Consider the following 9,450-nt stretch of genomic DNA (forward strand, 5'->3'; position numbering starts at 1 on the left):
AGGCCAGGTAGCGAGGAAAAAAACATCAAAATGTGTAACACAGAAGGATAATACAGGAATGCACAGATATCAACACACCACAGCACAATAAACACAGACAGCAGCATGGGAAAGAGTCCCAGTGTGTAAATCTGATCTGGGACCGCTGCAATCTTCGACTGCGCCTCCAGCTGACCCGATGTCCACATCAGAGGGGAGGTAAGCGTTGGAGGTGGCGTTGGATCCGGGGTAGGGAGGGTGATGTGTCAGTGAGTGCTTATCAGTATCAGTATATGTGTGTGTGTGCGTGTCCAGAGTTCAGCTGAGACAGTGTCCTTTGCCCTGCCAGGCTAAGTAAACAGTCTTCCAGCCAACCCAGGTGGCCTTGTAGGGAATGGAAAGGAACAGACTCAACACAGTCGTTATCAGGGAGTTTTGTTCGGCTCCAGCCTTGCAGCTGGCGACAAAGGGGTATCCACATAAGTGATGTTATTTTTTACTTTAGTGCGAACAGCTCATATGAATTTCAAAGAAGTTCTACAGTCCAACACTGGTCTCTCAATCTCCCGTTGGAGAGCCGTGAGCTTCGCCATACTTGCGTTCTGTGATGTTGTCATTTCTTGTGCTCAAGGAGCCGATTCTGAGAACTCACGGCAGTGGGCCTCCCCGAGATGTCATCCAATTTGCGCCCAGAGATGTTATTCCGAGCGAGCCCTTCCGAGATGTATCCAGTCTGCAGCCAGAGATCTTATTCTGAGTGTTCACAGCAGCCGTAGCCTCTCCAAGATCTTATCCGTGCTGACTCAATGAGCCCATATACGGTGGCCCCTAGAGACAAAGCTCGTAAAAACTCCAAAACACGTACAAAAGACAACAGAAGTGCTCCAGGATGCTAGGGGGCAGTGTTGAGCTTTTGTTAACTTGTGGCTACACAAGCCAGCAAGTACCAACGACTGGATTTGGTGTGTGGTAGTAACAGGTAAATGAACATTTTTTAAATTATTTGAATATATATGAGTGCTTGTGTATAAATACACAAACAATACACACATTTATGGGAACTTCTGCAATATGGGAAGAGCTTTCTGAAGAATAATTGATTTCTATTGTAGGAAGAATGTCATGGGTGTGTTCAGCTGTTATATCTGCCAAAGGTGTTTACTTTGATGGGTTAAAAGTTTGATTTATAAATTGATTTATTTTTTAACTCCAATTGCTAATTTATACTAGCTTTTGTTTCAGAGCACAATGACACATTAAACTGCTTTGACCAGTAGTGCTCATGGATGATTAATCCCTTTGACTTTTTGTCTTTCCCAAAGAAAAGTCTGTCTGAAGAGAACTTTTTCCTTTTTGTTTTAGTTTGTCCCCAGTTCCTCCACTAACATGGAAGAGGCTGTTTATGACCATTACTGCAGCCAGACACCAGGGGGCGATATAGACATTTTGGCTTCATTTTTGGGGAGCTATTAGGCCAACCATGTTTTCTACAACCATGTTTTCTACAGTCATGTTTTCTACAGTCATGTTTTCTACAGCCACTGGCATGAAGTGAAGTAGCCATAAACCATATGTGTCTAGCTATTTGATCTACCTTAAATCCTTCAGCCCACGAAGTGCTTAAGTGTGAATGAGGACTTTTAAAAAAACACAAATCACTGCAAACCAGTGGCCTGTATCATGTCAGGAAAGGTTACTGTATAAAAACAAAATAATGTGAAATTAGCCTGGTTCTGGTTTTGTAAAAACATATTGTACGCTATTTGCTTATTACATAATTATTACACTATTTCAGAACCAGACAAAAAGAAAAAAGCTACATATAATGTGTTTACATATGGTTAACTGAATATGTCTCTTTGTGGTCATTTTGTACCGTGACTGACAGAAAAGAATTTGTCACATCAGAGGACCTACTGGCTGCATGTTTATTAAGACATCAATCTGTTTGCCAGTCGGTGACATTTTATAAAGCTTATCCCTCATTATGTTGTATTTTTAGACCCCTTCTCCTCCAAAATGATCTGTCATATGATAAAGCCATGATCTGACATCACTTTTCATTGTATACTCAGAGTTCCAAAGGGAGGTAAGACAGAAGCCTCTGTTGGCCCAGGTCTGGTGCTCGGCCTTGAATAATGTATCCAGTGGAGGTTACAGGGCGTGGTGGTGATGGAGCAGATCAGTGAGACAGGTGGATCTTAGTGATACATGGGTGGTGTCTTAAGAGAATGACTGTTTTGGGTCCCAAAGCCAGTGAGCCTACTACGTTTATGTTTACAGGAGAGATAAGTGGGGAGCTGGAGTTTTATATGCAGTTTGTTTAGGGCTATATTGAGTAATCCATTCTGGAGGCCATGAAAGTATATATCTATGATTCAGTAGTAGAGGTGGAGAGTGATCGAAGAGGACAAGGTACGATTTTAGGGGGTCGAGGCAGTTCTAGTGATTTGACTGATATGCTGTGAAAAATGTCTCAGAGGTTCCAGGTTTTTATGTCATGTCATTTTCAGAGCCCTGCACAACAGACTTTGCCTATTAAGAGGTTATTGGGACACTTTGACAGACACTCATGTCAAAAACACACAAAGATGGATTTTCTCACCAGCTAAAAGTTCAGCGTTGAGAATTTAGTAAAAATATACAAACTCTTTAAATCACATATTTATTTAATAAATCCTTTGCACACAGTGCAACCCTGGACCGATAAGCATTAGTTTTGCCTCAGTTGTGCTAAAGGTGGAGAGTGCACTGTGGTGACTTTGTAATACACACTGCAGACAAATATGTATATACAGTATTTCATCTAACAGAGCATTTCACACATAACCTGAGCCCAGCTGAAGCCTTTCTTTAAGTCTGCCTGTCTGCCGTCTACCCACACAGTCCAAAGATGTACAGTAACTGCAAACCCTCACAGGTAATGCACATATTTGTCTAGACGCAGGATAAACTAGTGGTTCTAATATTGACCCCTTATGAGCAAGCACTGTTGTTGACCCTGTTTGTTGTGAGACTATGTTCACCAAATGGCTGGATTATGGAGGCACGCGCAGTGATTAAGAGAGTTCGGTGGTCTTCCTCTTCTTTAAGCTGTTGTCGTTACAGGTCACCACAACATACTGCCTGCCTCCATGTCACCCTGCCCCCAGCATCTGTCACACACACACCCTCTGAATGTCCTTCGGTGTAGGGATGGGTGTTGATAAGATTTTCACGATTCCGATTCCATTTTCGATTCTGTTTAACGATTCGATTCTTTATCGATTCTCTTATCGATTCTTTTTAAAAAAGGAGAACACTAAGGTCGATTAGCTTAGAACTTCATTTTATATCTTCTCTTTGAACAAGATAGAAATTTAGGAGTAACATGGCCTTACAAACCCAACAGTGAGATCTTAAGAGATCCAGCCTACGGCTCTTCAATGGGGCGTCACAGGGTCCCCAGGAAAAACATTGCAAATATAAAATAATAAAATGAATATTCTTCTGTAGCAATAACAAAGTATAACATAAATTATTTAGTAGCAATTACACAAGAATATCCAGTAATGTCCCTGCCTACAATTAAACACACTTACTGAAAATCATCTGCTGTGGCAAATGGGTGCAAGGCTTTGACCACAAACTGAGTCTCTGCTCGATGACATTCGTCTATTCTGGCCTGAAACGATTATTTACCTGCTGCATTAACGGGAGAGGACGTGCAAACGTTACCGCTGCTGCTGGGTTGAGATTCACGAGTCCGGAGCGGAATTAAAAACACGACATTCATTTAAGGTCATCGTGGGTTTTGTGAGCAAATGCTTTTGCATATTCGTAGTGTTTCCTCCCTTAAACGAATTATCTACTTTGCAAGTATTGCAAGTTGTCCTGTTGTCATCCGTTCTCGTAAAGTGTAACCAAACTTTTGAGCGTTTGAGCCGCCGTGTTTTCTGCCAGGTAAATGACGCTCTGCAACGTGGCGACGTCATTCGGGGCGACTGGAATCGATAAGGGAATCGTTTGCAAAAATGGCAAACGATTCCAAGGAATTGAAACAGTGGGAACCGGTTCTCAACAAGAACCAGGTTCTATACCCATCCCTACTTCAGTACATTCATGAATCTTCTCTACGGTCTTTGCCTCCTGCCTTGCACTTCATTACTCAACACCCTTTGTCTGATAAATCCACTATGCCTTTCTGTCCAAACCATCTCAGCCTTGCCTCACTCACTTTTTCTCTCTTGCACTCATTTCTAATCCTTTCCATCCTGGTCACTCCAAATGAAAACTGTATCATTTTCAGCTCCGCCTCCTGTCTTTTTGCCACCATCTCCCACTCTGAAGTGGAAGTTGTTGCATGCACCACTGTGTTAATTGCTGTCTAGTGAATCTAAGATTCAACTCAAAGTTTACAATAAACTAAAGTATGCAGATTGTTTCCTGTAAACACTGTCAAACCTTTGAAGTGGTGGGATTTGGACATAATATCGTGCAGCAGAACTAATTGAGAGATGTGAAATAAATTAAAGGTTAGACTGAGGGCTGGGTATCGATTTTGATTTCTATAATCAATTCGATTCAATTAGATTTAGACAGTCAGGAATATTATTTAATTCTGATCATGTATCAGTGCTGACACATGTGAGCCGTCATCAGGTGTGAGCATCACAGCAGAGGCCTTTGTGTCAAAGTAACAGAACATAAAACACAGAAAAGCATGAAGGAGATGTTCCTGTTCTGGCTTTTTATAGCAGATAACCTTAAAAATATTCAGCAGTAGAAACCATGAATCAACATGTGAACATCACCTGATGCTGCTGAAGTGAAGCAGAGCAAAGTTACAGAGGCTTGATTACAGACACAGCTGACACACAGACACAAGTTTACATTTCTTCAGTGTTGAACAGCTGAAATGAGGCTTTGTTGTTGGAGGCCAACAGCACTGAACACAGCAGCAGACTGGTGCGTAATACGCAGCGAATAATGCAGAAAACAGAGATTTGAGATGGGAAACTGTTCGTGAAGTACACTGAGAGAGAGAGAGGTGCAGGAAGTCTGATTTTATTGTGGTGGAAGCAAAACAGCCAAAGTCAGAGGGAATTAATGAGGATGTGAAGCGTAGTTTGGATCTGCTTTTGTTGCTGGTTCAGTGAATTTTGGTCAGAGTGACGAAACCTGCAGCTGAGAATCTGAGATGTCGGCTTTCAGCAGCTCTGTGGACGTGTGAACGATCCACGCTCTGTGTTTACATCTTTGTGCTGAATCCATTACCTGCTCTCGTTTGCTGTTTTAGCTGTTTGGTGGTTGTTGAAATGGTTTCTGGCAAAATGCATTTATAGTTAAAACTCGACTCGGGATTTAATGAATTGATATCATGTTATTCAAACTAAAATAGATGTTTTAAACCCAGCCTTAGACTAATACTCATCGTTCACACTGAGGGTTTTCATGGATTTATGGTCAAATTCAAAGATGAGATTTTTCCATCTTTTTGCTTCAAGCACACCCTTTAATATTTTTATCATTAGGCTGTATTTTGTATGATTGTTGCATATGGTACATACATTGCAGCTGGTGTGATTAAAAGTTACTTATATTATTGATATTGAAGCTCTGGGCTCCTATTGATCTCACTACATCTGAGGTTAGATGGTAAATGGCCTGTATTTGTATAGCACTTTACTTAGTCCCTAAGGACCCCAAAACACTACATCCACCCATCCACCCATCCACACACACATCCACACACTGGTGATGGCAGCTACATTGTAGCCACAGCCGCCCTGGGGCGCACTGACCGAGGCGAGGCTGCCGGACACTGGTGCCAGGTTAGATTTGTAATATCTTCTTTACTCATTAATTAATCATAACCAGGGTATGCTAAATATAATATATATAAATGGTATACTACCCAGGAGCCTAGGACATTTTGAACATCAGCAATGGGAAAATGTGTTTATAATGCACTTCATACAGCAGTTGGATCATTAAATTCCCAGTGCAGTTAAGGACGAAATTATACAAAAGCCAGGATTTACCCTTCTGTGATAGGAGGGTTACTAGGTTACTCATGCCTAGGAGAGTTAAAGGCTAAGCTCCGTGCCAAAGACTATGGACAGTTACTGAAAGAGATGCTACAAATGTGTGAGACAGTTGGGACTGAGGAAACACCTTCCCCCTTGCACACCAGTGACCCTCTCAGCTCTAGTTCTACCTTTGTGTGTGAAGAAACGTCTTTCGAGCGTGATCAGGAACCTAAACCCAACTGAAACCCAGAAGGCTGTGGTTGGGAATTGAGGATGACACTGGATCGCAATTACAGTCTTCAAAGCAGAATTGCAGAGAGTATCTCATTACAGCTGGTGATGTCCTAGTTCAGCACATTTAACCTCTCATTAGACGGGCACTTTCTACCTGATCATGCAGATATGTGTCTCCTTAAGCAGTTCTATGTTGGAGCAGTGCATTAATATGGGCTCAAATTGTGGTCAAAAACATTTCGCACGTGTAAATCAGGACTTGTATGTGTAAAAAGAATCTGTGTGTGAAACTCTGCACTCAGGTTTCAGTACGGATTTTGACCCCATTGTTCTTCCTTTCTGCTGATTGGTCAATGTCATGTCAATCACAAATTTAACTATCCAATCAGAGAACAGATGGGTTTGGCTGTCGGAGGGTCACTTTTTTGAGCTGCAGGTCATGGAAGGATAAATGCGCTTTCACGTCTCTTATCGCCACGCCATGAAGGAAAACATCTGTGTGTCCGAGTAAACTTTTTCTCACAGGTTGACGTGCTGACGCAGGGACCTCCAGAGCGTTTTCAAAGGCGCTGTCAACCTCGGAGGCAAAGCAGTGCTGTGGAAATGACGCACTCTTCAGCAGTTACAAAGCTTTCCTCGTTATGAATGAGCGATGCGTTTTTATGAAACATTTGAACATAAGACAACACACACTCTCGTAGAGGAGATAAAGTCAGAGATACATGTTTTGAAACGGATCAGGTGCATCTAGTCCACGCAGAGCGGACGCTAAAAATGATGTACAAGCAGAGCTCAGCAGCCAGCGCAACAAATTCTGGATCCTTCGCTCTTAGTTAGCGGTGAGCACAGCGCATGCTGCGTCCGTGCCTGCATAGTGTGACTCATAGCAGTGGTCCGGGCTCAACCCTGATTTTGTGTTAAAGTAAAACTAAAGTAATAATGGTGTTTCTGAACACTGATATAGCACAACTGTATCCTTTCAACAGCTACCAAAAGTTAAAGGACCTAGCTTGTATGAGCTTTATGGGATATTTATATAAAGATCCTCCAGCTTTAAACTGTATCACCCTTCAAGGACCTGCAGCTCAAAAAAGTGACCCTCCGACAGCCAAACCCATCTGTTCTCTGATTCGATAGTTAAATTTGTGATTGACATGACATCGACCAATCAGCTGAAGGGAAGAAAATTAGGGTCAAAATCCGTACTTGTAAATAAATTGAAACCTGAGTGCAGAGTTTCACATGTATTTTTTGGCTAAGTCCACACACAAATCTTTTTTACGCACACACAAATTCTTTTTACAAATCCTGATTTACAAGTACAAAATATTTATGACTACAAGTTGAGCCCATACATTACTTTCCAGCCTGCAGCTTTAGCACAGGAAAAGTTCTCTACCTTCATTTTTAGGACTCTTGCTGTGTACTGAAGATGTTGATGGCATAAATGTTCACAGAATTAAAAGGAAAAAAACATCAAAAGACATTTTAGTCTACGTTCAGAATACATGTTTGTGTAGAGATAAAAGGAAATCCAGGCCGTTGTCTAAGTCTAGTATCCTCAAAAGTGATCGATAGTCTACAGAGTTAATTCGCCTCTTTTACAAACCAAAGAGAAATTACTGGTCGTACCAGTGAGTCAGAAAGAATCTGAAAACCAAAGATGTGTAATATAAATACAGAAGTGCAAACACCAACAAAGGTGAAGCAGTCTGGTAGGTAGATTATATAACAGCGCCCCATAAGAACATGCCTGATGTGTTTTTGCAGAACAGACAAGGTGACTCTCTGCATTAAGCTCTGAGGAAGCTCTTTCAGACATCGTGTTTGACCTCAACAATCCCACTGATGCTGTCCACAGAGACATTCAATACTGACACCAAAGTCAGAGAGTTCAAGTCCTTGTTTACTATTTATTAACCACATAAAGGAAATTGTGGAGGTAAACACAGACGACAGCTCTTAGTTCTCACTGCTGCTTTATTCCTCTCCTCACATCAACTGAACACATCGTGCCACAAAACACAGCAACACACTTCCTAAACCCTGGGTGTGAGTGGAGCCCTCTAGTGGTCCACCACAAAACCGCGTTTAACTTTGAAGTGTTGTTAACATGTCGGCAGCTTAGTGACGAAATGTTGGGTGTTTGGTGTTGTGTTTAGTAAAACCTAAAATAATCACGCTCACCACGCAAACAAATCAAAACACGGACGCAATCAAGGGTGAAAACACAAGAAACACAAGTTTCACTTGTTGCCCTGGAGGCACAAGTTTGTTGAAGGCCCTGACTCATTTGAGCAATGTTTGGTTTAAAGACAACCCCTTAAACATGGATGCTTTTCCAACAACAGTGTGGTATCTGGGGCACTTAGTCCCCTGAAATGGAGTCAAGACAAATCCAAAGAGAATTTCTTGTCCAGTTCCACAGAATCTGAGATTTGTGTCTAATACCACTACCAATACCAATACCACCATCCCAATGAGCCTTTTGGGAGAACCCGGACATCATCCTCACAGAAGGCATTTGATCTGGTTATTAAAAAGATCAAAAGTCCTCCTGTCCTTGAGTTTGCTGATGATGGGAAGCCCTATTTGCTCCATACTGATACGAGCACCATCAGCCTTGCTGTCTTTTATCAAGAGCAAGGGGGACAGTTGTGTGATAGCCTGTTCAAGCAGAGGGCTGTCAGGACATGACTGGGCTTTCTCAAAAGACTGCAGGGAGATCTTTAATTGTTTAAAACTCTCAAAGCGTGAATACATTTTTCCAGTTTACCCAAGATCTTCAAAAGCCATTTTACAATAGCCAATCATGTAAGGTCATTTTTCTATAAATTGAGAGTAGAAAACATGGATGATCTAACTACAGTATTGTTACGTCCCCCCCACCATGGTGGAGGCAAAGGCAGGAACGAGACAGCACCGGACAACCACAATCAATGGAGGAGGAGGACAACAGGGAAGTTAGGAATTAGGCAGGATTCATTGTTGCTTGCCTTGATAGTCAAACTTAACAAAATAAAAACGTGTTGAGCTTCCAGCGCCTAACTAAAACAGAAGGCCTACCTAGCTGCTCGACAGGTCAGTAAAAACATACAAAAGTGGCATCAGCTGCATAACCTAGTGTGTCTAACAGTTTAAACTCTGCAGCCAGTGTATAGGGCACCCGTCCAGCCTCCCACCACACACTCTCAAAATACACAGAAGCCTTCACATAAATGTTTGT

The sequence above is a fragment of the Pundamilia nyererei genome, unplaced genomic scaffold (assembly GCF_000239375.1).
Source record: "Pundamilia nyererei isolate P.nyererei 1_Seehausen unplaced genomic scaffold, PunNye1.0 scaffold00188, whole genome shotgun sequence".
Taxonomy (NCBI): Eukaryota; Metazoa; Chordata; class Actinopteri; order Cichliformes; family Cichlidae; genus Pundamilia; species Pundamilia nyererei.